Source organism: Aotus nancymaae, unplaced genomic scaffold, assembly GCF_030222135.1.
Source record: "Aotus nancymaae isolate 86718 unplaced genomic scaffold, 86718_ANA_hifiasm-v0.15.2.pri h1tg000011l, whole genome shotgun sequence".
Classification (NCBI taxonomy): Eukaryota; Metazoa; Chordata; class Mammalia; order Primates; family Aotidae; genus Aotus; species Aotus nancymaae.
In genome coordinates, this window is record NW_026988422.1 from 78,915,621 (window position 1) to 78,936,028 (window position 20,408).

The 20,408-nt window shown below is 46.5% G+C and overlaps 1 long non-coding RNA gene across 1 annotated transcript in view; it reads left to right on the plus strand.

The window, feature by feature from the left end:
* LOC105721304 (uncharacterized) overlaps positions 1 to 19,110 on the plus strand; it is a 62,252-nt gene extending 43,142 nt beyond the window's left edge. The window contains exons 3-5 of the long non-coding RNA XR_010342114.1: positions 17,036 to 17,166; positions 17,278 to 17,428; positions 17,770 to 19,110. This is a non-coding gene — a long non-coding RNA (uncharacterized LOC105721304). The remainder of the gene's footprint in view (positions 1 to 17,035; positions 17,167 to 17,277; positions 17,429 to 17,769) is intronic.
* Positions 19,111 to 20,408: the final 1,298 nt, after the last annotated feature.

Genomic DNA, 20,408 nt, shown 5'->3' on the forward strand with positions numbered 1-20,408 from the left:
ATGTATGAACGGACTAACACACAGGCATTACTACACTGGAAGCTTAGCATAGCTAAGAGGTAGCAGAGGTAGTTTCTGCAATGAGGGAACAATGGAACTTCAGGAGGATTAAGTCAATTCTCCCAAAGACAACCAGCTGGGAAAGAGGGACCAGGATTAAAACACAGGCTTGCTGGACTCCAGAGGTCCCACTCTTAACTCCCCGCTGGGCTGCCTCTGGGAGAACACATATATAAGCCATCAATATATCATTGTGTGAGTCTGACCCCTTCTCTGTCTCTCCATGCTCCTACTGAGCCAAGCCTCTATCATCCTGGCTGAATTACTGCAAGACCCCCTCATTGACTCTGCAGCCACCTTGTCCCCAGTCATCGATTCTTCACATAGACAGTCATCTTTTAAAATTCAAGTCAGGTCACATTCCAGCACTGCTCAGAAGCTTCCAATCACTTCCAGCTATGCTCAGGGGAAAAGCCAAAGAGCTTCCTGTGATGCACAGGACCTTGCACAACTTGCCCTGCCCCCACCTCGTCCTTTCCTATCGCCTTTCTCTGGCTCATGCTGGCCTCCTGCTGTTCCTTGACCAAGTAAAATAGCTCCTGCCTCAGGGCTTTTGTACATGCAGTTTCCTTTGCCTAAAATGCTTCCTCCCCAGATATCTGGCTGGCTACCTCCCTCTGTTCTTTGGGTCTTTGCTCAAATGAACCCGTCCTAGTGAGGCTTCCCTGATCTCTGATCTAAAATTGCAGCCACCCCCCTCTCATTTTTTGCTTGTTTCCATAGTACCTGTTGCCATCTGACACATGGTATGTTTACCTCTGTACGTGGGGCTTATCCATCTTCCAGAATGTCAGCCCCATAAGGCCAGGAGTTCTTGTCTGACATTTCCTTCACTGTTGTAACTCCAGCACCTAGAACAGGACTTAATTCATAGTGAGGGCTCAACAAAAACTGTGTTAATGAATAAATGCAGGTATAGAAAGATACAGAAAGAGTGTCCTTGTTAAGAGTCTATTTCTATCATCACATTGGCCAATGGGCACAAAAGTTGTTTTGAAACAGACCGCATCTAAAGACCCCTCAGTTGCTAGGGGTTAGTCTGGGTGCAGGAGGCCCCTTCACGCCCTTTTGTGGAATCTCTGTTCTTTTCAGGAATTAGCCGCTCCTGTTCGAGGCAGAGGCTTCTCCCTGAATCCCTGGGTGTGTATTTCATCTTTGTCTTCATCTAAGACCAGGGGTGTGCCCTGACTTCTGGGTGCTTTGACCAGTAGGTAAGGTTTGTTCTGCAGCTATCAATGTTCAGGGAGGTGCTGGGGGGAGGTTGGACACTCAGACAGTATTGGAAGGTTCCAGCCTGGGAGCAGGTGAGAGTGGGGCTGGGTGGGACAGGGCAGCTTCACTAAGCAGAGCGGGAAGAGTAGGCTGCTGGATGTCAGGAGCAGAGGTCTAGGAGGAAACGGCCCAGGACACAGGAGTACGGCTCCCTACATCTTAATTTATCACCAAACCGGGTTCTTGGTGTATGTGTGTAGGTGTGGTATGTGTGAAGTGTGTGTGTGTATGTAGGGGGGTGTTATTCCTGACCTCATCATTTGGGCTTTTTCTCAGGAACTTGTGAACTTGTGTAGCAGGAAAAAGAGCTTTGCAATTGTTCAAATGCCGACTCCATGTGAATCTAGGAGATGGTGCACCCGCCTCCGACCCTCAATTCCTTTATCTACAAAATGGTGATAATATTCCTATTTCATGAAATTAACATATGAAGTTCAAATAAAATAACCAATAAAAATTGGGCCTTGGCTGAATCATTCTCAGTAAGCAGTTCATTTTATTCCTGATGATCAATCACTCTCACAATTTTGCCACTGGGTGGGTGGATTTTTTGGCCATTGCTGTTAGTGATTCTGAGTCTCCCAACAGAGTTTGGCAAAATCTTCCTCCCCCTGTCAGCTTCAGCCTGGGTCTTTCCAGAACTGTCAGGGAAGCAGCTCCCCTTTCTCAGCTCCCTGGGCCCAGGGGGGATTCACCGTCTTATAAATGAGAGAAGCGCCCAGGTCACTGCCTGCTGAAGATAGAGGGAAGAGGAGCAGGGACCTGTCACCGCACCACCAGCTCAGGCTCAGCCTCATCCCTGCAGGAGTCTGAGCAGGGTCTCCCCTCTCCTCTCTTCCTTGCACCATCAAAACATGCTCTGGGTAGAGCTGCATGAAATCCCCACATGTTCATGCCTTCATTTCTTTTCCAATTCAAAGACATTCTGGTGTGTCTACTGCACATCCAGCTCTGGACCAGATGGAAGCATCATATTTGTTCACCAGTATTACTGACCGAGCTCTATTTTGTGTTCAGCCCCTCTCGAAGATGCGCCTAATTTAATCAATGCTGGATTTAAAGCCTAGAGCAACCTATGGAGGCAGTCATACTATTATCCCAGTTTTACGGACATACCCAATGAAATCAACAGTAATTCCGCAGCATCTCCTAATATCCAGTTCACATCCAAGTTTCTCCAAAAGAAGGACCAAGCAGATTTGACTCAACGTTCCTCTCCTTTTCATCAGGGTCATCCTGTAGCATATCGTTTGCAGCATTGTCCCTGGACCTTGCCCTTCCTTAAGGTAACATGCTCATGTCTTTAGTCGTTGGTATTGTCTACAATTTAGTGGGGGTGGGGAAGACAGGTGGGTAAACAATCAAGTGGTAGCTACAGTGACGGAGATTAACCCACGGTGCTTTAGGAGCATGAAGAAGAAGCTAATCAGCCTAGGGTAGGCAAAGAAGGTTCCCTGGGGAAGGGATATTTGATCCTCACACTGAAGAAAGAGAAGTAATGTTGCAGGAGGGAGAAGGCAGGGAGGGCATTCAGGCAAGTGGGGACAGTAGAGCAAAGGCAAGGACATGGGACACATCATGGGGATGTGGAAAAACTCAAGCAGTTAGGTGTTGCTGGAATGTGAAGTGCAAAACAGGAAGCAGTGAGCAGTGGGGCCTATAGAAGTCTGCAGGAGCCGGGTCATAAAGGGCCTTAAAGGTTGGGTTAGGAGGTTGGGTTTATCCTCAAGATGATGGGGAAGTATTGAAGGGTGTGGGTAGTGATTTGCGTCTGGTATCACTCTGATGGCAACAATCGGGAGCCATAATCATATCATATTGTTTGTTCATTCATTTATTCATTCACTTACTGAGTGCCTTCTATGTGCCAGACACTGTTTAGATGCTGGGAAAACAGCAGTGACTGAAACAGCCTAATGGAGGAGACACATAGAACAAATGAATGTAAAGTATGCCAGAGGGTGAGGTGTGTTATAGGAAAATACACAGGGACAAGAAAGGGTCCCGTAGTGGTGTTCTGTGTGTGTGAGGTGTGTTGGTGGGTGTCTATTTTAAATAAGGGGCTGGGCATGGTGGCTTATGCCTGTAATCCCAACACTTTGAGAGGCTGAGGCGGGTGGATCACTTGAGGTGAGGAGTTCAAGACCAGCCTGGCCAACATGGTGAAACCCTGTCTCTACTAAAAATATGAAAATTAGCTGGGCGTGGTGGCTGGTGCCTGCAATCCCAGCTACTCAGGAGACTGAGGCAGGAGAATCGCTTAAACTGGGAGGCAGAGGTTGCAGTGAGCTGAGATTGCGCTACTGCACTCCAGTAAAACTCTGTCTCAATAATAATAATAATAATAATAATAATAATAATAATAAATTTAAGAATAAATAAATAAGGGCCATTAGGGAAAGCTTCTTAGAGGAGTGGCACTTGAGTGAGGGAGGTAAGGGCAAGAGCCATGCAATCATCTAGGAGTTCCAGGCCAAGGGGGCGGCAAGTGCAAAGACCCTGGGGTAGAAACGTGTGAGGCGTTGCCAGGAGGTCGCAGTGGACAGAGCAGAGGGAGCAGAAGGAGGAGTAGCGGGGATTGAGTGGGAAGGTGGGGATGGGCAGCAGATCAACTGGGGCTCTGTTGGCTATTGTCTTGACTTTGGCTTTTAGTCTAAGTTAGAAGGGAAGCCGTTGGGGATTTTTGAGCAGAGCACGACATAATAGGATATGACTTCAAGTCAAATGGTGCTGACAGGTTGAGTAGGATGGAGGGTGAAAACTGTTGGATTTGGCACGGTGATGGTCATGGGTCATGAAAGCAGTTTGGGAGTAGCAATGAGGTGGAGAAGGGGTTTGCAGGAGCACAAATAGACCGTTGTTCCAGTGCTGAGTGCTGTCTTGTCACTCAAATCTTAGTGGCACAGAGCAATGGCAATCATTCTATTTTCTGTCATGGTTTCTGAGAATAAGGGCTTGGCTGGGCAGTTCTGACTTGGGACTTGCCAGGCCAGTGTCATGCAGGCCCTCAGTGGCTGGAGCCCGAGCTGCTGCGTGCTGATCAGGCAGATCTCTCACTTTTCATGCAGTTTCGGGGTCTCTCCATGAGGTTGCTGGATGTGGGCTCATTTGGGCTTCCTTGCAGCATGGTGGCCTCAGGGTATTGAAACTGCTTAAGAAGGAGAATTTCTGTGAGCAAGGCAGAGCTGTGTATATGGCCTTTTGCCCTACCTTGTTGGTCAAAATACTCTCAAAAGCCCATCCCATTTCAAGTGGGAGACACGGACCCCACCTCTCCCTGGGAGTGGCGTCAACAAATTGGCAGACATAATTAAAAACCTCCCCAAGAACTCTATCAAGGAGTTTTGCAATAAAAAGAACAAAGAAATGGGGCCACAGTGGGAGAGAAGTGTAGGGTTTGAGTAGTTCATTTTCAAAATGGGAGGAAGTCACTCCATGTTTATCTTGGATGTATATGATGTAGGTATCATGTATCATGGATCACGGCTGTAAGCATGACTCCCATGTAAATCATGGGTAGAAAGAGTCCTGGCCCATAGTTGGAAACCCGAGTCTTCTTACTTACAAATGGAGACCACAAGAGGATGGGGGGGTGGGGCTGTAAGGGTTCCTAGAGGACACTTAGTTTCACATCTTTCTTAGAGATGGATAAACTGAGGTCTGAGTAGGTCATGACTTGCCCCGAGTCATGAAGCGAGTGAGAGGCAGAGCCAGGATGAGCTCCCAGGCAGTAAAACTTCTGGGCCAGTGGCCTGCACACAGAGCTTCCCACCCTCCCTACTTCATTGCAAGCCCTCCCCAACCCCAGCCCTCTGCAGGGCCTGGGAAATGAACCAGGTGAGCTGCTCATCTAAGTCTTTATTATTAGAAAGCCCATCCTCACAGGTTGCGCCTTCACTTGGAAGGAGAATGTGGCCAATATGTCTTGTGCCTTGCTTGGCATGAAAAGTGGGACTTTGGGAGCAGCAGAGAGGCCAGTGTTGCAAAATTCTAATCTCCTAATGGCACTGGGAATGTAGAACCTCGGGCAAGCATTGTGGATTTTGAATTTGAGAAGAGAGAAGAGCCAGAATAAGATTTCTAGGGCATTTGAAAGGCAAGTGCAGTGCCAAGCAAACTTCCAGAGTGCGCCAACTATAAAAGGAGGGAGGAGCGGAAATGAAGGAGTCAGCGCTGAGCCTAGAACAGACACTAATCATCCTGGAGCATGGCCGTGATGGCGAGAAAGGGAAATGGGGGCAGGGGGGCCTCAGCACAAGCCTAGCCACACGGGCTGCCAGATCTCGCTGTCACCCCATGCAGCCCATACAGCTGGGGTTTTGTTGATGCTGTTTTAGAGATGATGAAACTGAGGCTCCATGTCCAAGGAGACGTGGGTCACTGTGGATGTCCAGGGAATTGGGTCTTATTGTAGAAGTATCACCCAGGGGCTTGTGAGAAATGCCGAATCTCAGGTCTCCCTTCTCCCTGCAGAATCAGATCTGCGTTTTAACAAGATTCCCCAAGGTGACCACACTAAAGGACTTCCCCAGGGTCACCTCACTATGTAGGGCAGCACCATAATGTGTTTGTCTGAGTCTAATGCAAGACTTCTTTCTGTTTATGTGGTTTTTGCCCTTAAAAAGCCATCAGAAGGAACTTTTTTTTTTTTGATGGAGTCTCGCTCTGTCACCCAGGCTGGAGTGCAGTGGCACGATCTCAGTTCACTGCAACCACTGCCTCCCAGGTTCAAGAGATTCTCCTGCCTCAGCCTCCTGAGTAGCTGGGATTACAGGCGCGCACCACCACGCCTGGCTAATTTTTGTATGTTTAGCAGAGACGGGGTTTCACCATGTTAGTCCAGCTGGTCTCAAACTCCTGACATGGTGATCACCTGCCTCGGCCTCCCAAAGTGCCAGGATTATAGGTGTGAGCCGCTGTGCCTGGCTAGAACTTTTTAAAAATGCAAACCAATATAATGCAAATGACTTGCTTATAATTCTTCTGTAGATTCCCATGCCTAAGCACCCCATCATGGCATTCAAGGTCACAGAATGGGTAGGTGGCTTATCCAAGGTCACTTCGCTGAACCCTCTTCCAGGGTAAGAGGCTCATTGGGAATGGGGATGCCAGACTTGCTGGCTTAAAAGCAGATGTGGGAGAGCTGGGGACAGGAGGAGGGCTGTGACTCAAACAGTTCTTCCTCCTGGACAATCTAGTAACTCTAAGGAGCTGAACTGGGGGTCAAAAGTGAAGAAAGAGTCAGTGTGGGGTGGTGGCCTCGAGAGCTGATTGTTGGGGTGCAGTAAGGCACAGAAGACATCTAAAGCCTTGGAAACATGTTGTCTGGGCTTGTACGGGGCTCACTGTCCTGGGAGCATTTCAAAACCCCAATATTCAGGCCACCTTAAGCTGCTGTGCTGTCAGCCAGGACCAAAGAAAGGAGGGACGGAGGGGAGGGGGAGCCTGGGGCAGCTGCCCATTCCTGCAGGTCATTATCTCTGTGATACCCTAACCACAGTCTTACAAGGCAGGACCATATCCCCATCTGATGGGGCCACTGTTCACGCCTGCCTTGAGTCACCTTGTCTGCCATGGTGGTGGCAGTTTCTGAGACCTTTTTCTGTAGCCATATCAATTTCTTGAGATTTTGAAGTGATTTTTTAAACCATTCTCTGGGAAATCTTGTGTGTGTGTGCAGCTGGGAGGATTCTTAGAGAAGAAAAGTGCTGATTTAAGGGATATTGCATTATTTGTGAAATACAAAATTCATCTTGTGGGCGTAAGAGATGCCTTTGCAGGTTGATGAAATTGCTGGTATTAATCAGCAGGTAAATAGACCCCACAACTCCACAGAACAATGCGCTCAGCCCTCCGATGTGGATCTGTGCTGCACTCACCGAGCCTGGGGTCCCTCCCACCGGAGACCCTCCCTCCATGCCCTTTCGAGCTTTGTTCTCATTTGTTTTCCTCTTTAGGAGTGGGATGAAGCTGCTGTGTTGTCCAGCTCTTAGTTAAGGCCCAGTCAGGATCAGACATTTTGCCCTGATGGAAAAGAAAACGAACAGATACCTCCTGACCTGGACAGCAAGTCATTTGGGGGGCCTAGATCCCCAAGGACTTTAGAATAGGGCAGCAGTTTGGAATTAGGATCAACATGGTGTTTAAAATATAAGAGCATCACAGTGCTGGGGAAGCATCACTTAAAAGAACTTGTGGGTTCCTGTCAGGCCCCTCTTGAGACAGGCCAGCCCCACGGAAGAGAAGGACCGGGGCTGGCTCCCCAGGGTTTTGAGAAACTCCAGAACAGTGTTGACTTCTTTCTTTCCCTAGGGTCACACCAGCATGTAGCATGATGCCTTGCACACAGTAGGTGCCCAGTGATTTTTGGATCACTGAAGGCAATGACCAGTGGATAGACACATTGTTCTTCCCCTGACCAGACGAGACCCACTTACCTGGACTTCCACAGGCCACTGGTGATGCGCACCCTTCTCTGAGTGGCCTCTGTCTGCCAGGGAAAGCCTTGTGACCACTTTCTCCCCGCTGAGTCAAGGGAGAATGAGGCGGAACAGAAACATTTGCTTGTTTCTCTATGGCTTCTGAGTCTTTATTTTTTTAATGAAAATGTCCACTTGAATTTAGGTAAGGAAAACCTTGCTCTTAGTTTTTGCATTTGGAACTAAAAAAATAAAGTCTTTCAATGAACACTAGCAGGACAGTCTAGACAATCATGATAAAGACCTAATTCTAGCCAGGTGTGGTGGCTCACGCCTGTAATCCCAGCACTTTGGGAGGCCAAGGTGGGCGGATCACCTGAGGTCAGGAGTTCAAGATCAGCCTGACCAATATGATGAAACCCCATCTCTACTAAAAATACACAAATTAGCTAGGTGTGGTGGCATGTGCCTGTAATCTCAGCTACTCGGGAGGCTGAGACAGGAGAATCACTTGAACCCGAGAGGCAGAGGTTGCAGTAAGCCAGATTTTACACCATTGCACTCCAGCCTGGGCAACAAGAGTGAAACTCCGTCTAAAAAAAAAAGCCCTAATTCTCCTGCTCTAATGGAGCTGGTGACAGCACAAATGGGAGAGGGAAAATGTAACAAGGACACTGAAGGACAGAGAGTGGTACAAGCCACAAGGAAGGTGGAAATGGGAATTCATTTTCTGTGCCATTGGGCATTTCCTTAGAGAAAAAAAACGTAGTCTAAGAGAAATGTTGTATTACTTGTGGGAATCGAGTTTGTATTGCAGGTATAAGTAATGTCTTTGTGGGCTGACAGCATTTATTGAACATGAGCTTTTAGTTTTGGAGCTCCTTCAATGTCCCATGCACTGTCACCCTAACAGTTCCTCACAGTGACCCCACAGAGTTAAGAGTCAACTGCATGTTTGCAGAACTGAGGTTTGGAGAGGTTGAGGCTTGTCCTAGGTTTCCAAGTAGCAAGCAACAGAGCAAGAATTAGAATTCCGGTTATGATGCTTCATTTTATGCATCAACTTGACTGTGCTAAGTGATGCCCAGATAGCTGGTAAACCACTATTTCTGGGTGTATTTATAAGAGTGCTTCTGGAAGAGATTAGCATTTGCATGGGCAGACTGAGTAAAGAAGACCTGTTCTCACCAAGCAAGTGGGCATCATCTACTCCATAAGGTCCCAGATCGAACAAAAACACAGAGGAAAGGTGAATTCTCTCTCTTTTCTCTGCCTGGGACATCCATCTTCTCCTGCCCTTGGATGTTAGAGAGCTTAGTTCTTGGGTATTTGAACCCAGTAACTTGTAGCAGCTGTCCCCCAACCCCATCCCAATTGTCAGGCCTTTAGACTTGGACAGAATGACGCCACTAGCATTCCTGGTTCTCCAGCTTGCAGAAAACAGATCATGGGACTTCTCAGCCCCTACGTTCTGAAAAGCCAATCCCCGTAATAAATCTCCTCATGTGTATCCCAATTGTTCTGTTTCTCTGGAGTGCCCTAACTTATACCCAGGTTGAGCAACCAGTCCTGGGTTCTTTTTCCAGCTTGCCATATGGCTCCTCAGAACAAGACTAAGCCTCCACTGTGGTTTGGGTCAGAAGACTCTTGAAGCTTATATGAAAGAATTAGGGGTATGTGTGAAGAATGGCCAGGGAAATGCTTTTGTCCCTTTGTGAGGAAGTGGACACTGTGGTGTGGGGATAGATTGGAGGGACCTCTAGGAGAATGAGGCCACACGGACAAAGCTGAAGATCATGAAGCATTTTGGATCACTGCTAATAATAATAAGTAGAATTCTTACTCTTAATGCTGGCTGCCATTTCTGAGAGTCAGTTATGTCTCATGAACTTCACATGCATCATCTTCCATTCTCACAATTGTCTGAGAAATAGATTTTATTCCTAATGTGCAGATGTGTGGTTGAGGCTCAATTAGACAACACACCGTGTTCAGGATCCCACGGTAAATATGTGGTAGAGCCCAGATGCTGTCACACAGCCCAGTGAGGCAGGAAAGCAGGAGGCATAAAAGGTTGGACATCTGGGGCTCAATAGAGTGGGGAACCCCAAGAGGGCCTGCCAACCCCTCCCAGCGGCAGAAAAGATGGTTTTCAGAACCCAAGTCCATTCATTCTCTTTCCTGTGCTTCTTCCCACAGCTTTCAGCTCAAAGACAATTAGCTCTTTAAGACCAAGAGGGAGCAATACTCCCATTTAAAACACTCACTTTTCCTCAGTGACTTCTCTGGCACGTGGCCCTCCAGAAGGAACAAAGGGCTCCCAAAATGCCTAGCATGGAGCCACAGAATGGCCCAGGTTTCAACCATCTCTATTCCCAGAGATAGTCACAGAGATGCACGCTAAGGGACGGTCTTGGCAGGGCCTACGAGGAGGAAGTGGATTCAGCAAGATGATGGGGCTGGCTTTTGCAATGTGGATGCCTGTTGGTGGTGTGCCAGTACTACACGCATGCCTTCACACATAACTGCAGACACATGTAGTCTCACACACACACACACAAAACACCTACAGACATGCATTAAATTGGTGTGCCCCAGAGGGGAGGATCTTTTACCAACTACTCTAGTTCTTTCTGATTTCTGGAAGAGTCTGGACAGAGAAATTCCCAGTGTATCCTGCGTCTCGTTCTTGGTGTGGACCAGGAACACACATTCGTTCCTTTTTGGCTACAGTCACTCTTCACAGCTTTCTACTGTTTCTTTTAAAAGAAGGAAATGAAAATAATATTATTCAATGTTGTCCAATCAGCTTTGATTACTGTTGGTTCCTATGTTTGAAGTGCTGTGCTGACTTGAATGGGAAATTCAGAAATCAAGAAGGCAAGGTCCAGTCCTTAAAGCCCTAGAGCAAGGTGTGACAAACTACAGCACTTGGGCTAAACCCAGCCCACCACTTGTTTTTTGCAAATAAAGTTTTATTGGAACACAGCTGCCCTCATTCATTTACATGTCTATGGTTACTTTTGTGCTCTAATGCCAGAGTTGAGTGGTTGCCACAGAGACTATATGGCCCCCAAAGCCTAATTTATTTACAATCTAACTCTTTAAAGAAAAAGTGTATATACTTTATTCCTAGAGGACTATATTGAAGAGAAATACACACATCCCCAAAGACAAAGAGCTTGACCAGGCAGCCGTGCTAGGTGCCCTGTGAGTTTTGTGGACAGTAAGTGGCTTCAGAATGCAGAGTAAGGGTATGTGTTGGGCTGAGGTAATCAGGGAAGCCTGCTTGGTGGAGGCAGGCTCTGGGTCTTTTAGTGAATAGGCGTGTAGGATGGAGTGTGGTGGGATGGACGAGGTTGTTCCAGGTTGACGAGGTCTTTCCATATGGGGCATTGGAGTGAGTTCAAGTGCAGAGGTGAGCACAGAGCATGGGGAGTGAGCATTTGTGGTTTGGAGCTAATCAGCATCCACTCAGCCCATGGCTAATCAGAGCCCGTACTTCCTTTGAAAGTCGTCACAATTTGCTTCTAATGAGGGTGACCTCCTCCCTGCTTCCAGGAGCATGCAACTCAGGCCTGGCCAATCAGAGCCTCAGGTCCCCTCTGATGATAGTGATTGGCTCCGGGATGACCACAAGACCCAGCTCTGGCTGCAGAGCCAAAGAGCGCCAATTCTAGTCTTGTTTTGGTCATTGAAGAAGTCGATTGTTTTCTCCCCAATCTTTTGGTTGTGAACAAAAGATGGTGTGACTGAGAGAGCCACCTTCCCAGTTCTGGCCCCACAGGTTGAGCCCTGAATCCAGTGGGGCCTGCCCCTGCCCCTCCCACTGGACTCTGCCATTATATGAACATATTTTCATTTTTGCTTATGGCCATTCGGGTTGAGCTATTTAATATTTGTTGCTTGTAAACAAAAGAGCTAAACAGATTCAGCATATCTGGGGATGCTTGTTTTTTCTGTGGGCTGAATGTAGCCAGCTCAGACCAAGCCTCTGACAAGAGAGCCTGAAGTACTGGGAAGACAGATTTATCCCTCCTGGGGGCGATTTTGGTGAAGTCCCTAATCCTGCTAGCTCCCTGTTGCTGCCCGTGCCAGCATGCTTAGATTCTTGTCCAACATTTGTTGATCATCTACCGTGGCATTTTACATGCTTGGCATTTTTTAATTGTCCTGCCTTCCCTGTTGAGGTTTCTCAGTTGGGAGGTCTGCCCTGGGCGCCTAGACGAGGATGCTGCAGTGCAGGGGTGGAAGGAGGAGGGGCAGCTGCCTGTAATCCTCAGAATAGCACTCCTCTGTAGCACACTCTCTGAGCCTCATTTTGAAGTGACGAATCTTTCACTTTTAAGATCAGTACCTCTGAAATGTGTTCAAAGGGAAGTGGAAGGGTGAAATATAGCAGCAGCTTTCAAGCTGGATTTCTGATTCTGCTGGCCAAACCAAGCCCTGAGGCTGGGGCTCAGAAATGGTTTTGTGCCTCCCACACCGGTTACCTGCACAAGGACAGTGATGGAGGGCGGGACAGGAGAGTTGGTAATGGGCTTTGATTGTCAATGGTGTCAGGGACGTCTGCCCTGTGTCACTGAGCCTGTTGGTACCTTCCGGGTAAGAATCAGGCTGCCTGTCCCAGCCAGACCCACGTGGGGACAGCAGGGTCTTAGTGGGGCTCCTCAGAAGCCAGCAGTCTCCTGAGACATTGTAAGACATTCTGAAGATTTCCACACTGAGTGCTTTTCTTACTCATTCTTTCTTCTTCTTCCCTGGATTCCTGATTTTGAAAATTTGGTTGCCAAACTCTGTATATAAAGTGGTGTAATAGTTAAGTAACTATATCCATCAGAATTCCTTCCAGATAGAGCCCATATTCCTAGTTGCTAGAATATACAAACAATGCTCAAAACTCAACAGTTAAAAAACAGTCTACTTAGAAAATGAGCAAAAAATGTGAACAGACATTTCACCAAAAAGGATATAGAGATGGCAAATAACCATGTGAAAGCATGTTCAACACTAGTGGCCATTAAATAAGTGCAAGTTAAAATCCCGAGATACCCCTACACACCTATGAGAATGGCTAAAATACAAAACAATGAAGACACAAAATGCTGGCAACAATGTGGAAAAATTGGATTGCTCCTACATTGCTTGTGGGAGTATGAAATGGTGCAGCCACTTTGGAAAACAGCTTGGCAGTTCTTTATAAAAGTAAACATGCAACTACCATACACAGCCCAGAAATAAAAACTTATGTTCACACAAATCTGTACCCAAATGTTCATAGCAACTGTATTCATAATCGAAACTGGGAACCATTCAAATTTCCTTCCACAGGTGGATGCTTAAACTGTTGTATGTGCACACCATGGAATACTATTCATTGACAACGAGGAGCGAACTATTAACAGATACAACAATTTGGATGAATTTCCAGATAATTATGCTGAGTGGATAAAGTCAATCCCAAAATGTTATATACTGCTGATTGCCTTTTTATGGCAATCTTGAAATAACAAAAGTATAGCAATGGTGACTGATTAGTACTTTCCAGGTGAATGGGGAGGAGATGTCTCTGGCAATGTAAGAGTGGTTTGAGGGGTCCCTCTGATGGAACTGTTCTGTATCTTTTTTTTTTTTTTTTTTTTTTTGAGATGGAATTTAGCTCTTGTTGCCCAGGCTGGAGTGCAATGGTGCGATCTTGGCTCACCAAAACCTCTGCCTTAGCCTCCCGAGAAGCTGGGATTACAGGCATGTGCCAACATGCCCAACTAATGTTGTATTTTTAGTAGAGACGAGGTTTCTCCACTTTTGTCAGACTGGTTTCGAACTCCTGACCTCAGGTGATTTGCTCGCCTTGGCCTCCCAAAGTGTTGGGATTACAGGCATGAGCCACCATGCCAGGCCTGTTCTGCATCTTGATTGTGGTGGTGATGACATGAATCTGTGCATGTGATAAATTGCATGTAACTGAATGCACGTGCACACATGCACACACACAAACGAGTGCATGTAAAACCAGGGAAATCTGATACAGTGGATCATATCTGAATATGGTGGGTCATATGTGAATACAGTGGATTGTCAACCAGGGTGTTCCTGGTTATGATACTGTACTATAGTCATACCAGAGGAGGAAAGTGAATGAAGAATATATGAAATCTGTCAGTATTATTTCTTCCAAACAGTATGCAACTCTACCATTATTTCTGAATAAAAAGTTAAAAAAAAGAGAGAGACAGAATTTTAGCCTTGGAGTTAATTTAATTAATGTGTTGTTTTTGTCTCATTTACCTTTTGGGGTAGAGAAATCCAAATTGCCATGACTCGTCCCAGGAGGACCCATAAAAGATCAATGGTCAGTCCTGGGAGAGAGATCTCTGGAAAGTGGCCCAGGATCAATAAGCTGCTGCTGTCTACCTTTGAGGGTGCTACCTCAAAATGCAGTCATATTAGAGGTCAGGGTGTCAACTTAGGAAATGGGGGGAAACACAAACCTTCAGTCCTCAATGGGGATCCAAGTCAGGGGGGTCATAAGTTGAGTGTCAGAAGAGAGAGATTAAGGAGGTATTATTAGCGCCGGTGGGCCAAAGCTGAAGTCTAGACACGTTACTTAATCATTACATTCATTCGTATCGTAAATATTCCCCAGGTACATATATATTGAGCGTTGGGCTAGTTTCTGATGATGCAAAAATGAAAGGCTTGTCTTTGTCTTCAAGGTTCTCATGGTCTAGTGTGGAAGACAGACTGTAAGTATTTACCATTCAGGATAATGATATGCGCTGCTGCAGAGTGTGGCTTGGGTACTGTGGGGAACCAGAGGGCATGGAGCCTGGTTTGGAGGGGTAGGGAAGACTTTCTGAAATGTGGGAGACAAGGCGAAGCCTATCCTGCAGGAGGAGGCGGGACATTCATGGCACGAGGTCAGCATGGCAGCAGTGTGAGATGTGATGGACACGACCCATTTGAGGAACTGCCAGGGGCTCTATCTAGACCAACATGTCTGAGCTGGGGGCCTGGTATGAGGGTCAGGCAGTCCTGTGGGTGCCAAAATAAGCTGGTTTTTTTTAATCCTAAAAACAATTGGCATTAGGATGGGCAACGTATCTCTGGAAGCAGAGTGAAGGAAGAGTTGGAGGGGCAAGCCCAGAGGCAGGCCCTACACTGACTGCATGGTCCCTGCGACGGACAATGTGAGCCTGAGGTAAACGGGCTGATGTGGGACCGACGGATGGAAGGTGACAGGCTGAGGCTAGGGACCGTCATCGCTCCCAGTCACACTGCAAGCTGTAGCAGGGCACAGCCACATCTGATTTGTCCCCAGTGCCTGACCAGAGTTGGGGCTCAGTAAGTGTTTGTTGAGTGAATTCCTACCACATGGCCAGGGTTTCTGGTCCTGGCAGCTGGGTAGATGGAGGGGTCATGCCGAGAATCCTGGAGTGCAGCAGTAGTCAGGTGTGAAGGATCAAGGGGGCCTGCAGCCTGAGGATGAATGTGGCAGCAGGAGGATCTCCTGCGAGCTGGTCATGAGTTTGATATGGACCTGGGATGGTGCCCACTTTTGTTTGTATCCTAGGGTACAGATCACAGCTCCATGAAGGATTGAGCTAGGCAGGTGAGCCATGCCGGGAGCAAAGATGGTGGTGGCTAGGTACTCGTCTGTCCCACCCCAGGTCCCAGGTCCCTAGCAGAAAGGCTATCTGAATTGGCATGGCCTGAATTGTTCCAAAGATCTGCCCAGATGGCAGCAGAGCTCCTTGCCCTGCAGTAGCAGGTGTGTTTGAGAAGGAAGAGTCAGAGTGGGAGAGGGGTACCAGGACAGGGTGAGGTGAACAAGCTGGGTATGGGTGCGCACGGCTGGAGCACCAGTCGTGTGTGTGAAGATGGGAGTCAGCTCTTCTGCTCCCATTTGGCCCCCTCTTCCTAGTGGTGTGCCAAGGTGGGGACAGACACAGGACAAGGACACTGCCAGCATTGGCCTCTGTTCTGGGAGCAAAAGCATGGCCGCCATGCGAGTTTTTGTCTTCAGTATAGCTTCAGCTCAAGGACTGTTTTCATTGTCTGCACAGAGCAGTGAGTGGTTTAGGGAGGGAAGGGTTTGGGAATGGACCTTTTCCTTTCTTAGCTGGCTGTAGAGAATGTGCTTAAGCTAAGTAAAGTGGAAAAACAGAAGTACAAAAGCAAGGGCCCCAGATCTAAGGGCTCTGTAGCTCTGGAATCTGGATTTTATTCCAAATTCAACTCTCAGCAGGGAGTTGAAGTGGTCAGCCCTGTGCTTTACAAGGCTAACTGGGCAGCACCCATATTAAGAGTTGTCAACATAAAGTAATTAAAAGGATCAGAATCCAGGGTTTTTAAAGTTGTTTTTGTTTGTTTTTAAGTTTACTTCTCTTTAATCGGTCTTACTTTATTAACCAGGCTGGTTTTGAACTCCTGGGCTCAAGTGATTCTCCTGCCTCAGCTTCTCAAAGTGTTGCAGGAATCAAGGGACAGGAGAGACCAATGGGTGGGACAGGAAGGTTTTATTAAGGTGCGCACCAGCTCAGTGGATTAGCATCCAAAAGCTGATCCCCAAACAAAGACAGGGCTTGACTTTTATACTTGCAACTGAAAGGGGCTGGCTAGTTTAGTGGCGGGAAACCTGCAAGGCGGGCAAGCAGGCTTAGGGAGCCAGAACGATGGCAGTTTGTCAAACGGTGACAGGTTTACAACTCAAGCATATCTTGGAAGCTTTGCCGTGCCACTCAGATGGGAAAACAGGAACTTACAGAACTTGGAAAAATAGTTGTGAGAACAAAACGAAGAGCAATGATGGAAGAAAAGGGGATGTCCTAGAGGGCAGCTGCCCAAAGGAAATTAATTTTTCTTTTCTTTGTTTTGTTTTTACATCTTCTGCTTCAAAAGTGCTGGGATTACAGGCATGAGCCACTGCACCCAGCCCAAAATCCAGTTTTAAAGAATTTATTCAAGCAAAAAGCTGGGAATGACCATCTAGGAAACAGACTCCAGAGAAATGGGGTCAGGGCTCTAAAGTTAAAAGTTAAAGTCTTGCTTACATAGGCAGAAAACAAAGAAATTTAGTAACTTCGTAGAACATTTTCTTGTATAACATTTCTTGTTTAACTTTTTGTTTAACATTTTCTATACAAGGCTGGTTTATGAGTTACAACCTATAATTAATTAAATAATTATCGGTTGTTCCCCTGCCCCCAAACTTGTTTTCTTTTCTCTACAACTTGCTTTCCTTTCCTTTCCAATTTAAGAGTGTGTTTAACATTCTATCCCAGACACTGCAATGGTCATGAAGTCTCTGTGAGAGAGGGAAGGAGTTCATCTGTAATTAAGGCGAACAGTGAAGAGGAAAGGGGTCTTCCCTGGAGCCCTTCAGCCATATACAACATTTTACACAACAATGTAGGTAAGGAAAAAGGCTAATCTATAATCAGAGAAACACAGGTTGCAGCCACCTGTTTGTTTACATGACTCAGGTCCCATGATCAAATTCCCTTAAGTCAAAATATTTTTAAAGTTCCAACAGGTTAGATTTCGAATTGCTTATTTTCGTGGAATGGACCTGTGTAAGGAGGTATGTGTGGGAGAACATTCCAGAAGGTCTTGAGACGCTCCAGAGGAAGGTTGGTGTGGGGCTGTGCTGCTGGAGCACCAGAGAGTGAAAAGAGGCGAGTGATTTATAGTCTCATCAAATAATTGGCCAATTCGGATTTTCCTTTAGTGTTGGGCGGGGCCTGGCTTGACTTCTTCCCCCGTCAGACTCCCTGAGGCTCAAACATGTTCTGATTTTCAGGTTCTGAAAAAGCTCTCAGGGAAAAAGCAGCTTCCATTCTGTCTTTTCCCTTTCCGAATTCCACTTCCCTTTTATTTTTGGCCTGGTAATTTCTGTCTCATCAGCTTTTAGATGTCCTTGAGGATTTTCTTTTCTTTTCTTTCATTTTTTTTTCTTGAGACAAGGTGTAAACTAAAAACTCTTTTATTCTTTTTTTTTTTTTTTCTTTTGAAACAGGATGTAAACAAAAAAAATTCTGAAGTCCCCCACCCCTGCAACCATTTCTATGGATTTCCTCCTGGGCCATGGCACTCTTAACCTGAAAGACTGGTTCAGGCCATGATGGGACGTACAGGTCTGGTCGGAGAGGACTCATTATATATCTCTGATAAGAAGCATTTACAGTCTATTCTCTCTGAAGCCTGCTACCTGGAGGCTTCATCTGCATGTTTAAATTTTGGTCTCCATAACTTCCTATTGCAACACAGACATTTTCTTTCTATTGATCCCAGATCTTTAGATAAACTCAACCAATTGCCAATCAGACAATTTTACATCTATTTATAGGAGCCCCCAACCTCCGCCCAACACTTCAAGTTGTCCTGCCTCTCTGGAGAGAACCAGTGTATTTCTTAAATGTATTTGACTGACATTTCATGTCTTCCTAAAATATAAAAAATCAAGCCACACTCCGACCACCTTGGGCATATGTTCTCAGGATCTCCTGAGGGATGTGTTACAGGCTCTGGTTATTCATATTTGGCTCAGAATAAATCTCTTTAAATATTTTACAGAGCTTGACTCTTTCCATTGACAAGGATCTTTTTCTGTCAACCAGGCTGGAGTGCAGTGGTGCGATCACGGCTTACTGCAGCCTCTCCCTCCCTGGGGTCAAGCAATCCTCCCACCTCAGCTTCCCAAGTAGCTGAGACTGAGAGAGGAGACCCTTAATCACCCTTAAGCATCTAAGACCATTCCGCCCCTTGATTTCCACCATGCATTTCAATAGGAGAAGTAAAGGCTGGCAGACCAGGCAGCACCCTAATCGCCCTCCTATAGAGCACAGGCATGGTGTGGAGGAATCTTTCCAGAAGGCGTTGTTTTTACTTAAACATGATCAAACCCCCACCTAAGTCACTATACCCCATGCTTACTCCTAAGCCCAAGACCCTTTCACATGTAAATTCTAGAGTTGTAGGACCAAGACCCTTTCACATGTAAATTCTAGAGTTGTAAGCCTATATAAAGGCAGAGGTTTCCTTTGTTAAACGAGCTTGGCTGTTAGGCAACTATGCCACCTTGCTCCCGGCCAAATAAATCATCCCTGCCTTCCCAGTTCGGTGTCCAAGAGGTCTGTTTCTCACAGCTGCTCCTGCTACAAGACTACAGGCATGCACCAACATGCCTGGTTAATTTTTAAATTTTGTGTAGAGATGGGGGTCTGACTGTGTTGCCCAGGCTAGTCTCAAACTTCTGGCCTCAACTGATTCTGCCACCTCAACCTCCCAAAGTGGTGGGATTACAGGAAGAAGATTTTTATTTTATTTTATGTTTATGGAGATGGGGTCTCAGTATGTTCCTCCAGCTGGTCTTGAACTCCTGGGTTCAAATGATACTCCTGCCTCAGCTTCTCAAACTGTTGGGATTATAGGTGTGAACCACCATGCCCAGCCTGGGGGAAGACTTTTAAAACATTTATTTTTAAGGCTGAGTGAGGTGGCTCATGCCTGTAATCTTAGCGCTTTGGGAGGCCAAGGCTGGTGGATCACTTGAGGTCAGGAGTTCAAGACCAGACTGGCTAACATGGTGAAACTGTGTCTCTACTAAAAAAATATGAAAAACTTAGTCAGGCGTGGTGGCAGTTGCCTGTAGTTCCAGCTACTTGGGAGGCTGAGAAAGGAGAATCACTTGAACCCAGGAGATGGAGGTCGCAGTGAGGCAAGATCACGCCACTGCACTCCAACCTGGGCGACAGAGTGAGACTGTCTCAAAAAAACAAAAACAAAAACATGTTTTGTTGAGTTTGTTTACCTATGTATTCACAGGTTGACTGGAATCCTTCAGCCTGTCCCGACCCCACCTGGGAATGCTCTTCCCAGGCTTCCTGACAGGTATTCTCCTTTATCCCTGGATTGCATTTATAGAAAACACTCTGCTTCAGTTGGGGGCAAGGAAGAAAATCTTTCTCTATCTAGGGCATACTCTTCCAGGATAGCTGATTCCAATTCTATGGGACCTTTTTTTACAATTCTGAAAGCTACAGACAACCAATAGCAATGAAAAATAATTCTTGTCTATGGACATGCAAATGCTTATGTTCTGAAGAGAGACAGCCATTCCTTACTTCCCCCCAAATTCTCCAGTTTGCTTTCATTTTACAGATTTATTTCAGTGTTTCTCTTTTCTTCTCTTTTCTCTTGTTTTTTTAGGGTGTCTCCCTCTGTTACCCAGGCTGGAGTGCAGTGGTGCAATCACAGTTCATTGCAATCTCAACCTCCTGGGCCCAAGAGATCCTCCCACTTCCACTTCCCAAGTAGCTAGGACTACAGGCACATGTCACCACACCTGGCTAATTAAAAAAAAAAATGTAAAGGTGGGCTCTCCCTGTGTTTCCCAGGTTGGTCTCAAACTCCCGGGCTTAGGTGAGGTGATCTTCCCATCTTGGCCTCCCAACTTGCTGGGATTACAAGCATTAGCCACTGTGCCGAGCCCATTTCAATATTTCTGATGAATGAATGTGCCTGTCCTTCAGATTCTCCTTTGAACTAGCTGTCACACCTCTTCAGTTTCTTCACTGAGAAGTTAAATATAATCTTTAGCACATGATATTGTTTAGCTTTGTGTTCTCACCCAAATCTCATCCTGAATTGTATCCT